Source organism: Microtus pennsylvanicus, chromosome 17, assembly GCF_037038515.1.
Source record: "Microtus pennsylvanicus isolate mMicPen1 chromosome 17, mMicPen1.hap1, whole genome shotgun sequence".
In the NCBI taxonomy this organism is placed as follows: Eukaryota; Metazoa; Chordata; class Mammalia; order Rodentia; family Cricetidae; genus Microtus; species Microtus pennsylvanicus.
Genome location: NC_134595.1, coordinates 28,152,488 through 28,169,032, shown reverse-complemented (window position 1 = coordinate 28,169,032; position 16,545 = coordinate 28,152,488).

The following is a 16,545-nucleotide window of genomic DNA, read 5'->3' as shown; positions in this document are numbered from 1 at the left end:
GGGCATGAGATGTGGGTGAGAAGCCTGAGCCAGTCCTGGGAACCGAGTGTTCTCTTGTCATCCCTCGTCACAGCATCTCACTGGAGAGGTAGACGGTCATTTACCTTCTCCCCAATCAGTGTTCCTGGGGGCATCAAACAGCCCGGCAACAAACAGCAGCCATGGCGCTTCACCTAAGTGTGCATCTTGCTCACTGGTCTTCATTCTCAGCTCTTCTCACTCCACGATTGGATTCACACTGAAGCTGTTTCAGTGCCTTGTGTTTCCAGCAGCCAGGAGCACACCGCTGCCTAGAAAGACAGCGAGATTTAGAGAATAGCCTGTCTGTCTAACTACAGGCACAATACGGATTCCCCACAGCATGAAGGACCAATCACAGGTGGAATATGAGAAAGAATAAAACTGAATTTAAGTGAAGAAAACAGCTGAGTGGCCTATGTGACCTCACAAGCCATGTGTCAATGTCATAAGCTTGGCCTGAGCATGTGGTCAGGTCCAGGCCAGAGGCAGGGACAGGGAGGGAGATGAGAAGCCTCAGGCCTGTCCAGTCTCTGAAGGATAAACAAAACCCCTGCCCTTCTCCAATGGAGAATCCGAAGTCTCCAGCCTTGTGAGTAGCTGAACGGATGCCTGTGTGTTTGACAATGTCAAGCTGCTCGGCTGACATCCAAGCTGTGCTAGCCCAGTCACTTGGGGTTTCCAACAGAGGCAAACCCTGGTGGCTCTACAGTGATGTCCCTACCCCAGGGATCAGGAGATAGCCCCCTAGGGAAGAAAGTCCACAGAGGGTCACTGTAAGTTCGATTGGAATGATGCTGTGGGACTAAAGAAAGTAAGAGATGATCAGGGAGAAATATTACGGCCACTGTCTGCCTTCATGGCTGTCCGTGCATGGACGTGCAGAAGTCTCTCTCTTTTTCACTTGATAAAAATGACAGCCAGGGGCTGGGAGGTGGCTCAGTGGGCAAAGTGGCTCTTGAGCCAGCAAGCGAGGATTGCTCAGTAGCAAACAAGAGTTCCTGTGTCAACGTGGAAGGCCGGGACCAATATCTAAGGTTCTCTTCTGACCTCCACATACATACAAATACACATGCACAGAGATCATATGTGCAAAAGAATTATAAAAATATTGACAACATGGTGTTTTCCCAGGAGGAATTCTGATGTCAGAAATTGTCTTTTTTTTTTAAATAAGTATTTTTTCCCTTAGCAGAAAAAAATTAATATTGCTTTAAGGATAACATTTGGAAAGAAGCAGGTGGGTGTGAGTGACGTGGAGGTGAGCTGAGGAAGGGGTGGAGTCGCTGGGCTCTGCCATTCAGTGCGACAGTCAGTACTACAAAGCCAGTCTTCTGAACTCTCCACCCTTAGCTTTTCCTCCTGTGAAACGGAACCAATTGAGACGGCAAGGGCCCCGCGGGGGTTCTGCTGTCCCGTGGTGATATTAACTGGCTGCAGCTTGTCCTCCGTCTCCGAGCCATAAAGTCCAGATCTGATGTTCTCAGTCATTTAATGTGATCAGTGCGGCTGGAGCGCTTGCCAGCCTGTGGAGCCTGCAAGGGGCTGCGCTGATTCCCTTTGCTCACAGGGGATGCATGACTTGGGATCTGAACCAGATCATAGGCCTGGCGTCTGCTGACAATTAAGGACTAGGGGCGGGGCAGGGCGGGGTGGTGAGTCTCCGTGGAGTTCCCAGAGACCCATGGATGAGATCTGAGTAGCAGATAATAGGTCAGCAGGGGATGGAGTAAGCCTCTCCCCACGCCTGCTCACAGTGGTGACCTGAAATGACTTGTCCAGGGCTGACTGGGTAGCAGTTTCAAGCGGGGAGGGGTAGTGTAGTGAGAGGGGCCCCATGAAAGAACTCTGTCAGAGTGACCTGGGCCATGGGCATGGTTCTGCCATGGATGGAGCATCCAGAGCTTTCCAGGATGCCCGGCCTGGACTGGCAAGTGCTTGGCAGACAGATAGGGAGGGTAGAACCACACAGAAGGTTGCCTTGGGGGCGAAGAGATCCATAGGAAAGGACCAGTTTCCCCCAGGCTGGGCACACCTCATTTGTTAAGAGGACTAGATTTAGGAATGGCTACAAGAGGGACTTGGGGGGGGGCTGTGGCCATGGTGGCACCCTGACTATCTAGCATAGGTCCTACTGTATTAGGGACCATCCTCTATCCCAACACCCCCCTCCCCACACGCACAGTGTGCCAGGCTGTGTGCTGTTCTTAGGTGCCTTGCAGTGTGTCCTGGAAGCAACTCAGGACTTGTTGGGTAACTCTGGGAGAACAATCCAGGTCCCTGGCCCCCCATCCCTCCTGCAGAAACTCCATTTTGGCCCCATGCTGGGACTTCTTCAGGTAAGGATTAGACCCAAGAACAGTCCTGTTTCTGACAAAACCATCCTAATCCTGGAGACTGGCACTCAGCACAGCCCCAATGTCCACTTTGTTTCCAGGAAGGAAGCATGGAGCAGATGGTCTTCTGCATGAGGTCCAGTCCAATTTTGCCCCACCCATAAATATCCCACCCCTTAGCTCAAATTTAAGCTGTCAAGGCCCCCAGACCCTGAGAAAGCAAGGGTCAGAGGAGGAGAGGAGAGGAAGGTGCCACCCTGTCTCATCTTCACTGAGAGAAGGTCCCTACTAGAAAGAGGTAGACCACAGTGATCTATCTGTGACAGTAACAGCCTGGCTACATCACACCACCTATCCAAGGGGCTTCTCAATGCCCGTGAAGCCCCCCAAACACTCTCAGTGCTAGTGAGGCCGTGGCTGAGTGACTGCCCAGGCCAGGGGACCCTGATTCTGGGACAGCATCAGTGCAGGAGGTCAAGTGCAGTCTAGGATAAGAGGGATATCACAGACAGTGAGGGTAACTGAGCCATATCATTGAATAGGAGTGTGGTCTGTGGTCCAGGGACATCATCTCATTGATGCCTGCAGGGCAGCTGCCTCTGCACTGGCAGTGGTACCCAGAGGTCTCAGTTCTCGGTCTCTAGAATAAGGCTCAGGTGGAAAAGCAATACTTGCTCCCATGATCATGACTTCACATAGCAATTTCTGCCAAGGACACAGGCAGTGAAGAATTTGTCTATCACAGAGAAGGGGCCAGCTGTCAGTCAGCAAACGGTGTTCACAGGGGCCAGCACATCTTTTTCCCTGATGAGTCGCTGGCACCTGTGGAGTCCGGGTGGCAGGGTCAGAGAGTTGTGGTTTCCTGTGCCTTGCTGGACAGTCTCTTGGACTCTGGGGCTAGGCCTCAGAGCTTCACTTGTGTGGTGGCTTCAGTGAGAATGGCCCCCATAGGCTCATATAATTGAATGGCTGATCCCGGTTAGTGGAACTGTTTGGAAAGGATTGGGAGGTATGGCCTTATTGGAATAGGTGTGGCATTGTTGGAGATATATCACTGACAGTGGGCTTTGAGGTTTCAAAATCATGACAGAATTGCCCCCTACTCCCACCACCTGCAACTTATGGATCAAGTGTGAGCTCTCAGCTGCTGCTACAGTGCCATGCATGGTTGCATGCATGCCATCACCCTCCCAGTCACGATGATCATAGACTAAGCAAGCTCCTGCTGTGGGGGGCCACTTGTTGGTACCAGGTTGCTCAGCCCCGAAATAATCACACAGAAACCATGTTATTTAAATCACTACTTGGCCCATTAGCTCTAACTTCTTATTGGCTAACTCTTATATCTTAATTTAACCCATTTCTAGTAATCTGTGTATTGCCATGTGGCTGTGGCTTACCAAGTTAAGTTCCGTCTGGCTCTGGTGGGACTACCTGGCTTCTCTCTGACTCTGCCTCCTTTCCCCCAAGCCTTCTGTCTAGTTTTCCCCGCCTACTTCTGTTCTGCCCTGCTCTGCTATAGGCTCAAAGCAGTTCTTTATTCATTAATGGTAATCACAGCACACAGAGGGGATTCCCACATCAAGCTCCCAAATAAACTCTTCCTTTTCTAAGCTGCCTTGGTCATGGTTTCTCTTCACATGGTGGACACTTTCAACTCAGCTCCGATCAAGATCATGCAAGGAACCCTGACAAACCAGCACAGGCCTGTATCCCAGCACTCAGGAGGCTGAGGCAGGAGGACGTGAGTTTGAGACAAGCGTGGGGTATGTTGTGAGACTTTATCTCGAAATAATTAAGCATGTAAGCTGAGGGAGAAGGGTCCAGGGAAGATGAGTGTTCTCATCACTCGTCACTGTAGCTTGAGTGGCCGCTGCTTCCCACTCACAACTGTTTGGAGATCTACCACCACCACCCCCATGGCTGTCCATACAACTTACCCTTGGCACGAAACTACCAGAATCTTCTCAACACCAAGTTCAGTTCTGGAACTGAACACGGGAGGGCAAAACCCATCCCTCCCTCAGGAAAGATCGAGGTTCCCCAGCCCAGTGAAAAGTCACCAGCAGCAACCCCTTTAACCTCCTGAGACTGCAGTGCATTATGGGTCTGCCAAGCTGCAAACACTTAAAGCCCAGCTCCAGACCTGTGCCAAGCCTTCACCAATGAGATGTTCTTACTGATGTCATGTAAAATAAACACCGCTTGGGAAGGGACATCTGGCCCACTCCCTGGGCTCTGAGAGATCAGGTGTCCCCTTGGTAGAACATCATCTCCCCTGGAGGACTTGAAGCTGCCTTATGCCAGCTCGACTATAATTTCAGCACCACCAACCCTCCCCTGCAGCCTGGCAGCTGTGGGCCCAGATCTCCATGTCGGAATTTGGGTGAGCCCCACTGTGCAAGCACGCTGCACAGTGTGAGAGCCCAGGCACTATTCTCGGCCCCTCACCATCTTGCTGTGCATCGCACCCAGACATATGGACTCCACAGACTTTGTCACACATGCAGGTTCCTGTTTCCGCCACAGAGATGACAGTGAGGCCCATCTGTGGGTCCCTCCTGCTGGCCTTTGTGGCTGCTGTGCCCCTTTCTCTTTGGAAGCCTCCTGCAACCACTGACCTCTTTCATGTCCATCACTTTGTTGGCTCGAGAATTATAAACACGCATTGACTTTCAGATTGGCTTTGTTCAGCCAGCAGAACTCCTCTGAGACTCTCCAGTTGTGTCAATAGTTGGCTGTGTCTCCATTGCTAGGCTACCTCCGTGGCCTGCACGGTCCACAGTTCAGCTCTCCACTTGCTGAGGGACAACTGGCAGGGTTCTAGCTCAGGGCATTGTCGGTAAGGTGACCGTGAGCATGGGCACACAATTCCAATGTCTTACACTCTTGCCCTTGCTCGAGGCTGTCCAGCATTCTCACACTGTTCAAGGGTAGACTTGCGGGCATCTATGTGGGCTTCGAGGTCCAACACATGGGCATCAAGGGAGGGCAGGCCCAGAGTGGTAACTACTCTTGTCCCCATAGATGTGTGGGTTCCTCAGCCCTCATCGCATCTGGGCTAAGAATATTTGAATTCTGTCCACTGGGCAAGCGCGTAGTCACCAGTCTTCCAGACCTGGGGGAAAGGCATCTCTCGAGAGAACCCAGGTAAGTCTGTGAGGCACTGGGTGAGTGAGATGATCTCTATTGCCACCTTAGCCTTCTGCTCCCTGTCTCGAGTTTGCTGGTGTGTGCCAAATGTCTCACTACCTCATAACCCCTGATCATCCAGCTTCTGGTGTCAGCATTCACAGGCATTTTCTGTTCGCTCCCGCACGGACCTCCCTCCTCATTTATTGGGAGCCATGAGCTGTGTCTTTCCCGGTACATATCATCGGAGCTTTCTTGTTTATGTCAGGTTTGGTTTTTTTTCCCCAGCAGGTGAATTTCTGAGTCTCAGTTCATGCCCCATGGGGTAGTAATGTGGGGCCACAAGTCTCCAAAAGTATCTGAATTGATGACTAGGTTGACTGTGGAGACATTTAATCCCCTCCAGTTAGAGAACGAGGCAGCAGAATCAAGTGCCCATCCCTAGCAGAGATAAAAACAACCCTGGGCCCCCTGAGAGCAGCTTTATATGGACTAAGACTCAAGGCCACAGACTAGTGACTTTGGTCTCAGGGAGTTCACTACTGTAGGCCATGGTCAGTGGAGGACAGCCACCAGGGCACCAGACCTATCTGTTCTAAATGGTACAGAGGTCATGAGATCCTGTTTTCCTTTCTCTCTGACGCATGGACAGAGACAAGCACTGGGCTCTTCTATCGCAGCTAGATTCAGCAAGATATTTTAGATATGACTGGCATTTCTCACCTAAGGAGTTTATCTATTTCAAATGTTTCTTTTAGGAGCTGGAGAGATGACTTTGCAGTTAAGGTAGGTAACCACTCTGCCAGAAGACAATAGTTTGGTTCCCAGCACCTACATCAAGTGGTTCACGACTGCCCCTAACTCCAGGTCTAGGGGATCTGAAATTCTTCTCTGGCATCTAAGAGGACACACACACAAACACACACTCACACACACACTCATACACACACACACACACACACACAAACACACACACACACACTCACATACACATAAAAAAGAAAGCAAAATAAAAGATTGAAGGATGCCCAAGACGGGTGCTAGGAACTGAACTCGGGTCCTCTGTAAGATCAGAGAATATGCTCAACCATTGACTGATCTCTCAAGTTCCAACCTAAATACTTTAAACAAAATGATTCTTTGGTAATTCTTTTCAGCCAGAATTAAAACTGTGGTTATTTAATACACCCTCAACTTTCCATATGAACCGTGCCTTTCTACACATCTGGAGCCTGCGATGCTCTAGGCATGTCTTCATGGTGCTCTTGGGGGCCTTGCATGGGAATTGTCAGTGGTGATTGTAAATTATGTGATCAGGGAGGGGGCTTCATCCCCAAAGATTGCGCAGTGTCCTTGCTCGTAGGCTCCAAGTCACTCTTAAAATGATGGAACACCACAAAGCCTTCCCTTTCAAGTGGCTCTAGCCATCAGCACCATCATGCCAGAAACGAAGACTGAGCATCTGAAGCATCCACTCACTAAAATAACAAGAATAAACCTGTCATGTGTTTACACAAGTCACACGGATAAAAACCAGGCCTGCTTTCCACTTCGGAATCCAGCGAAAATAGCGGCACTGCCGTACGGTTTGCACGCTCCCTCCCGACTGCATGGGTGGCAGCAGGGTTCTCCGTTGTCTCTCCAGCCATCGCTTGAATATGTTGTTTTGGCTGAGACATGAAGAAAACAAGACAGATCTGTTGGAGGGGAAATTTTAGTAATTTTTCCTGTAATTGTGGGTATTATTCTTTGACAGTGCACCAAATTTTGCTTTGCATTTTCTTTTCTTCTCCTTTCCTTTTGATTTTTCTTGGGTTAAGAACAAATAACATGAGATCTCTACCCTTCAGCAGTGTGTGTGTGTGTGTGTGTGTGTGTTACGTACACATGTATTTGTGAGGTTCCTGCTCAACCATTCTCTCTGATTCATTCCCTCGATACAGGGTCTCTCACTAAATCAGGATCTTCTTGTTTTTCCACGAGGCTGGCAGTTGGATAGCAAGCCCTATATTTCAGGCACATGTGACCATGTCCCCAGCTTTTGACATGGGTACTGAGGACTGAAACTCAGGTACTCTGCTCATGCAGCAAACACTCTTACCTGCTGATCCGTTTCCTTGGCTCTTTCACGGCAGACTCTTACGTATGCGATCCACACACTAACTGTAGGTGCGACCTTTCAGAGTCTGACCTACATCGACCCAACACCCCTTCGTCCCTCTTCCTGGGGCCGTTGCCTCACTGTACCTCCTTGTTTTGCTCAGCCCTTGCTGGAAATAAAGCTGTCCCCGCACCCTGGTTCATGTGCCTAGGGCTTCAGTGGACACAGGAGTGTTGGCGACTCTTCAAGAGACCCCTCTAAAGTCTTTTGCACATATCCCTTGGAGTTAAATGTCTGGATCACATGATCACTTTATTTTCTGTGCTTAAAGGTCCTCTGTGTTACCTTCCAAAGCTGCATAATCTGCATCTGAGTCAGCAGGGTTCAGGCTCGCCACTCTTAGCTCTTGTCTTTTAAAGCTGATAACGGCCGGGCCGTGACAGGAGGGAAGGGATGTGCCCTTGTGGTCTGGTGGTGCATTGATTAACCCATCAGGACTTCTAGCACTTTTTAAATTACCTGCTCTTCATTCTGGAGTCTTCTTTGAAGAAAGGTCTATCCAGATCCCTTGTTCACTATTTAGTTGAACTGTTGGGGTTTTGTTTGAGATAAATTGCACAGTTCCTACAGTTTTTTCAGCCTCTCTCCAGGTTTCAAATATTCTTTCCCACTCTGTAGCTTCCCACTTCCGGCTGATTGCTATGCAGAATGTTCTAGCCAGCTTCATGTAGACTTTCTAGTATGTTTGGAGTAATGCCCCTGAGTCCATTTCTAAGATCACAGCTGTAAAGATCCTAGTGCGTTTCCTTTTCAGCCTTTGCAGTTTTGGAACTCATATATAAGAGTCCAGCAACAAATCTACACATAAAGAGTCAATGAATACTTAACAAAGTTACTAAGAACACATGATGGAGAAGGCCTGGTCACATCACAAACTGAACGAGAAACTGGAATCCATATTTTAAAGAGAGAAATTGCCCTTCTCATCCCATATACAAAACTTAGTTTTTTCTTTTTTTTAAAAAAGAAAATTATATATTTATTATTTTTCTGTGTGTATTTGTGAGCATATGAAGGGCATCAGGTGTCCATTTCTACAACCTTCTCTTTTTCCTTGGAGGCAAGATTTCTCCCTTAACCTGGGGCTAGGCTAATTGCCAGTCAATCCCCGGGGTCCTCTTGTCTCCACCCACCTTGGAACTGGTATTAATGTCAGGTGTATGGTGCCTGGCTCATTACATGGTTGATGAGATCCAAACCCAGGTCCTCATGAAGCAGAGTAAGTAGCCTACACTGCCAAGCAAGGTTCTGAATAAGCTTCCTAGTCCTTGTTCCAGTAATTTCTTTAGGGTAAGTCTCAATGTGTAGTTCATACTCAGACCAGGAGTTTCTCTGTGCTGTCAGGACACAACAGCCTAGCCTTTACTCTGAGTGGCTCCCCTCCTATGACATGTTGGTTATCGGAAAGTAACAGGTCGTTGGGAGTTTGAAAGGTGGGTGCTACTCCGTACCAAACATCAAAACATCTCCTTCACAAATATCACCACCCGCCACATCTGCCAAACCATTACAAAATGGGAAGTCATGAAAGATTTGGGTGTTGGCCCATGTTTTTCCAAAATTCTAATTTTCATTTTAAAGGTCATCATTGTTCAGTGACAAACAGTCTTGTCAATGGGTCTTCTTGGGGTGGCTGTTTTTTTCATCCCTCAGTACGATAATATTAGTGAATAGTCCAAAGGTGTCTGTAAGTTGTTCTTGCGAGTAGTGATAGCTTTTGTTCCCCAGAAATGTGTGACTTTGGTCACACAGACTTTCCTCTGGGTGATTGCTGTAATTGTTTTCTTGTTACCATAACCAAATGCTTGACAAGAAGGGAGTTAGGGAGTGTGGTAGCTTGAATCTAACTGGTTCCCACAACCTCATAGGGAGTAGTGGCATGATTAGGAGGCGTGGCTTTGTTGGAGTGGGTAGGGCCTTGTTGGAGGAAGTACATCATTATGGGGGCAGGCTTTGAGGTTTCCTATGATCAGGATACTGCCCAGTGTTATCAGACAACTTTCTTTAGGACTTCAGCTACCTTTCTGGCACCATGTCTTCCTGCATACCTAACCATGCTCCTTGTCCTCTGAAACTGTAAGGAAGCCACCCCAATTAAGTGTTTCATTTTTCAGCATTGCTGTGGTTGTGGTGTCTCTTCACAGATACAGAAACCCTAACCAAGCCGGGTGGTGGTGGTGCACGCCTTTAATCCCAGCACTCGGGAGGCAGAGGCAGGTGGATCTCTGTGAGTTCGAGGCCAGCCTGGTCTATAAGAGCTAGTTCCAGGACAGGAACCAAAAGCTACGGAGAAACCCTGTCTCGAAAATCAAAAGAAGAAGAAGAAGAAGAAGAAGAAGAAGAAGAAGAAGAAGAAGAAGAAGAAGAAGAAGAAGAAGAAGAAGAAGAAGAAGAAGAAGAAAGAAAGAAAGAAACCCTAACCAGGACATGTTTGGCTCACGGTTTGAGGAGGTCACAGGCCATGATGAAAGGGAAGGCATGACAACAGAGACTGAAGCTGTCACATTATAACCACAGGAGAGAGATTCTGGGGTTCAGTTCACTTTATTTTTTTTTCCAATCTGGGATCCTGGCTGGGAGGATGGTGATGCCCACATTCAGGGTAGGTCTTCTCACCCAATTATCTATCCTAATCTGGAAACTCCCGCACAGACACACCCAGAGATGTGTTGCCATGGTGATTCTAGATCCAGGCAGGTCGACAATGAAGATTAATCACCATCACCACTATCCTGCACGTTGGAAAAACATTTTTTTTCCATGTCTACTTTGCAAGAGCAGTAAAAAGACACACAGGCTGAGCATGAATGATGGACATTGTCTCTAGTTCACCCAGGGCATCCTCAGGAGGACCATTTCCTCGTATTTTCCCTTAAGAGTGCTCCAGGCAGTGAGGCATAACAATGGCTACTATCACAGAAAGATGCTAACCCGGAGGACATTGTGGGCCGCTTGGTTCCTTTATTGAAAATGTCAACAGAGAGAGAAATGAAAATGGCCTCTTAGCATCATGAAAATGGACTTGACCTCACATTTGAGCTTGAAGGTCTTTGGGAGGCATGGATTACACATTGAAAACACTGCTTCACCCCAAAGATCAAATTTCTCCATTTTTTAAAATTCTCGAGTGTCTAACATTGCTAACATAAAACACACGGAAGGGAAGCTTGTGACATGGTACCCAAAAAAAGATCAAATGACAGAAGTTAAAAATATAGTGATTTTCACATTAACAATAGTCTTATCATTTATGTACCTCTCTGAACAAAATTTCAAAAGCATTTGAAGTAAGAGTTATATGATGTTTCAGACAAGCGTGTATTGCTCTCTGATGCGGCAAAATATCAAATAGCATCCTCTTAAGGAAAGAAGGATTTATTTTGGCTCTCAGTATCAAAGGGTTCTATGGCAGGAGACCAGGAAGCCTAGAACCAGGCACAAGTCTAATCTTTCAAAGGCCACCTCTAGTGAGCTACTCTGGCAGCCAAGCACCAGCTCCATGGCCTTCAAAACAGGGTCTGAAGCTGGGGACTAAGTCTTCAAAACATGAGCCTTTGGGGAACATTCCAGATTCAACAGTAACAATATGAAACCAGTAGTATGTAGTGGTGAACCAAATAAACAGCTTAAGTATTGCAACATGGAGCCTGTGGCTGAAGGTGTGCTTGTACCCACTTCTGTCCTCTTCCAGGACTATGTCATATTCTGAATATGATGCTTGCTCTCACCCCAAGAACTTATCCCTAAACAAAATGCAATGATTTTAGGGAAAAAAATGTTCCAGTCCAAGTAATGTTCTAAGCTTCTCTCAGATGCCAGGCATGCATGGCCACAGTGTTGGGTACTTGCTTCAAATTCACTGGCTGTTAGCAATTTGCTTTCCAAACTGGTCAGGTCATATGCCCACCAGCAGCATGTAAAGCTCCTCTCGACAGGTGTGGAGGAACATGAGATGAAGGGACTTTTACACTCATTGCTGTTATAACTACAAAGAGAATTTTTTTTCTAATTTCATTTCTGTCTCTCTAATCATCAATGGTGTGTATTATGTTTCCAAGTTTGTGTGTTGGTGAAGATTTTTCTTCTGTAAGTTGGCTTGGCAAATCTTTCAACACAAGTGTTTGATAATTTCTGTTTGGTACTGTGGTTTATTGGTATTTTAGTATCTGTGGTTTATTAGTATTTTAGGGAACTCAGTATTTCAGGGAACCCTTAATGTATGTTAGATTTTGACACTGGCCATATTGTGGGACACAATGTCTGTGAGCTAGGGGCTTTAAGAATTTGCTGTCATGTTCCTGATTCCCAAACTGGCCATTCTTGTCATGGCACATTCTCTTTAGGACTCCTTTTGTCGGGACCACCAACTCACAAATAACCACAGAGACTTAAGATTCATTACAAATGCTCAGCGGACAGCTTGGGCTTGCTTTTAGCTACCTCTTATAACTTAAATGAGCCCATTTCTATTCATCTATGTGCCATCCTGGGTCTCATTTACCACGTGTTTATACTTCCCATCCTGCTTGCTCTGCATCTCATGGTGTTTCCTCTGACTCTGCCCTTCTTCTTCCCAGCATTCTCTCTGCCCTGAAAATCCTGCCCAGCCATCAGCCAATCAGTTTTTTATTAGCAATAAAAGCAACACATCTTCATAGTATCCAGAAGGATTATTCCATAGCAGTCATCAAGTAGGGACCTATTTTTTAAAGTCAGAATGGCTAGATTGGAAGTAAATCTCCCAGCGTTATTTGTTGAAGTCTGTGGCCTGAGGCGGCAGTCTGTCCTGCATCAGTTCCCAGGGTTTTGGAGATGGCTTCCCCACAGTGAGTGAATCTGCTGCTCCCTGGTGGGGTTTGGTGAGCTCTGAGGTCAGGCTGCTGAGCAGATGAGCTCAGGATTCAGGCATCCTCCTGGATCCTTCCATCTGCTAGGAAATCCCACCTGTGCTTGGGTGTCTGCTTGCTTGAGCCTTCAGTTCTGCTGGGTTTGTTTTTGTTTTGTTTTGTTCTGTTTGCTGAGACAAGTTTCACAGGCTGGCCTCAGACTCACAGAAATCCTCCTGCCTCCAGATCCTGAGAGCTGGGATGACAGATGCCAGCCACCAAACACCCTCAGCTTCTCCCAGAACTTGTTTTGTGTGTTTACGTCTATGGTACCCTCTCCTTGAACTAACCCTTCTATCATTGTGTGATGTCCTTCTGCATGCCCTGGAGTCTCCTTCCTCTGACACCCACTCCAGCTGTCCTATGATTAGAGTTTATGAAGTCTATCTTTCTAGAACCTTCTATCTGACCTCTCTGTGTCTTTGCACACCTTGTAGACTACCTAGTGATGGCATGGTTTCCTCCATTTTTTGCGTAGGCCATTTATGTTTCTCATCCTCACAATGATTACATTCGTTTCTATGTACACTTTAGCCCCCTAATACATTTTGTTGCTTTTTACGGTAAACAATCGATTATCTTTTAGGAATTTTAAAAGAGAAGTATCATGTATTCCACTGTGGAGTGCTCCACCACAAATAACCTGCTGCTCACTTTCTCAAGTGGACCCCAGCATGGGCACCAGCGTTTTAGTGTCCTCCTAGGGCTCTGTGAGTCTGGTTCTCACAGGCCTCGTGCTGGCATCAGTCAACACAGGAGATTTTCCTCTTTACAGGAGAGGGAGTTGGGGTCAGGGTGACTACAGGAATTGCCTAGGCTCAGAGGCAGATCCAAGATTAGAATCTGGGTCTGGTTGTCTATTGGTCCCTGCCACCAATGCGTAGCGAGGCTCAGAGACGGGGACAGACAGAAACCATGCACAACTATCCCAGGCAGTGTGAAATCACTTCACAACTGGTCTGCCGAGGACGAGGGCTGAGGCTTCTGTGATCAGGGAGCTAGCTGTGTGAGGGAGCAGTTGTCCAGGAAAACGCAACCAGCATAGGCAGTCGGGAGGAAACGTCAGCCGTTATCCAGACCAAGGAGGAGGCAGGGAGAGAATGTTAGACTACAAGCTGGTTTATCCACAGAACATGTGGCCCCCAGTGCGGAGGTTCTAGGGGCGGAAGGGAGACAAAAGAGGACCAGACAAGAGTGGGTGAAAAGAGAGTAGGCTAAGGATCTTGCCTGTCCTGGGCTAGAACAGCTTCCTGACCGTGATGGCCTCTGAGCAGGCTCCTTTCCTCAGACTGCCTCCAGGCCCATGGCTATCATCTTCAAGCTACCGCAGAGCAGGTCAGGTATGTGCTGACTCACTGGCCCGGTGTCCTGATCAATTTCTTCCCAGTTCTGCACCCTGACTTCTTGCACTCCCACAGGATCCTCACTCCCTCCAGAGAGATGCTGGTTAGTCTCTCCATCACAGAGAATCCCCCGCCCCCGACCCCAAGGCTGAACACAGATAAACACAGACAGACACCAACGACAGCTTGCTCAGGTGTGAATTGTGCCAGTTTGTGGCTCCTTCACCCTTCCGCTGTTATCCTCCTCTGTGTCCGCATGCTGACCAAGATGAGATCCTCTCAGAACCTGGACTTAAAAGCACTGATAGACTCAGTGAGGTTACCTATGTTAGGGTATATAAAAAGCAAATAATAAAGCCAAAAGTGCTTCCGGGAGGTGATGTCACGTTTGTACTTGATCTAAGAATGGCCCAGACACCCTGCCAGACCACAGCCTTGCACAGGCCAGCACAACCTTGCTCAGAAAATACTTTTGCAAGAGCGTCCACCCAGCCGTGGCCTGCCTGAGCTGGGATAGGGGTCGCTTTGTTATTAATCCTTGAATAGTCCTGCTACGGGTCTCACTGGAAAGGATGGCTCTTTCCAAACGGCCTCTGTGAGTGCTGCCTCCCTCCCTTTGCCTTTAGAGATGTCTGCTTGTCTTTACACCCTTGAATCTTCAGGGTGTTCCCCGTCTCTGAGAATCTGTTTGCTGCTTGGGGCGACAGGAATGGAGAGGGGCTGGGGCAGGTAGCACCCTAAGGCTTTTTCAAGTCTCACTCCACGCGTGGAGTCCATCAGCAGCATGGAGATGTTTTCAGGCAACAAGAGTGGGAAATCTGAGGGTGTCACGGAGACTTCCAGACAGCTACTCCCCCAAATGGCTAGAGACTGTTGTTTAAGTGGGTTTTTACTGAAGCCTGGATTGAATTTATACTCTGATGGTATACAGGGTAAGAACTAGCAAAATCGTACACGTGGCCTGTTGGATGTACTTCCCAGACTCATTCTTGTCAGAGAGACAGACACGGAAGTTCTCCGTGTGACCAGGAGAGCACCAATAGGAAGATCCCAAGCTCAGGGGAGGGTTGGTGCTTTGAGCAACTCTGGCTGCAGAGCGGGCCTTCTATCCGAGAGCAGGGCCCTCATGTGCGGTCAGAGTGTAAATGGGAGTGAAGAACAAGCCCCTCTTTGCTACTGATCAAAATAAAAAGGACTCACCTTGGGACTAACCTAAGGAAAGGGACCCATGGTTGCTGAACGGCCATGGAGAAGCAGCTCAGTAGCCAGGGCTTAGGGGAAAGGTTCCCCATCTCCCACCTGTCACCCATTCCTGGCCGTGGTGGCACCACCCAGCCTTGCTCTTTACCAGAGCTTCTCATGAGGGCAACTCACGTCCATCCATTGATGTATCTTCAGAACAGTGTGTTCCCCTAAAGCTTGTCCCCTATCCTCATTGTGGCCCCGTCCTCTCCTGCCCTTGGCTCAGTGTCTTTGGCCCAGGTTGTTCTAACCCCTCTTGGTTTCCTTCACTCAGTGGCAGCGACTGAGCCCGTGCGCCTGTCTGATTGCCCCTCTCATTTGCACTTTGAACATCGTCAGGTTGTTTTCCTGAGAACTCTAGCTGCCATCCACTTCCTGCAAGAAACAGCTGGCCCTTTGGAGCAGCGTCATAAGATACCCACCCTATCACAGATGCCAAGTGTTGGGCAACATAGCCTTCGGCTCTCGGTTCTCTTGCCTTCCCTCTACGGCCCACACAGAACCTGGTGAGGCTGTCTTCTTGCTTCTTGGACCCATTTTCCACTTCCCACTCCCAACTCATCAGACACGAGCCTCTCATTCTCTTACCTCTGCCCAGCCAGAGAGCTCCATGGTGGATGCCGGGAACAGCTTCTTGGTCCTGGGTCACCGCCATGCACAACAGCCAGTTGGCAAGGAACAGGAGCTGGTCCCGTGATCGACAGGCTACAGACCATGGTGGGGAGAGAATGAAGAGGAGGGTGAGAGTGTGTCAGGGCAGACACTAAATCTGTCACCAGTCGGCTGGTGTGAGGGCTCAGCCCTGGTATTGGGAGACAAGATAGGATTCTGCGGCCAGAACATCTTCATGGCGTCTCCAGTTCTGAAGGCGTGGGGTGACAGCTGGGGCCACTGACCTCACTCGGTAAATTGAGCTCTGCTGTAACCCATCTGCCTACCCAACATGCCAGCACCAGCTCATATAGCTGCCAAGCTTGGTGGGGGATATGGGCACATTCTGTTGTTTCTCCCATTTCCCCTGCCTCCTTGGGGGCACATTTCTGGAGACCAGGTCCAAGAGACCTGGAGAAGTTCGTGTGCCCATTGCACACTGTGGGCAGGAAGCTAAGCTACATCTCAACCGGGCCAGTGTGTTCCAGCCATACCTGGCTGCTCAGTGCCTCCACTTCCCGTGTAGCCTTTTGCTCCCCAGCTCCCATTTCTAAAGACAACCCAGGATTTGAGGGTCACATACCACTTCTCGCTTACAAGGGCTGCAGCAGTCCAACCCAATTCTCTTAGTGAAACATCTTGAGGACTCTGAAGGCCAACTTCCCTCCACCTGCAAAGAAACTAATAGACTCTATTTTACCCCTGCCTCTCCAGGTCCTAAGATGTCTGGATTCCCCCTTGCGCTCTCCTCCTTGTCCCCATAGCGCTAAGGCAAT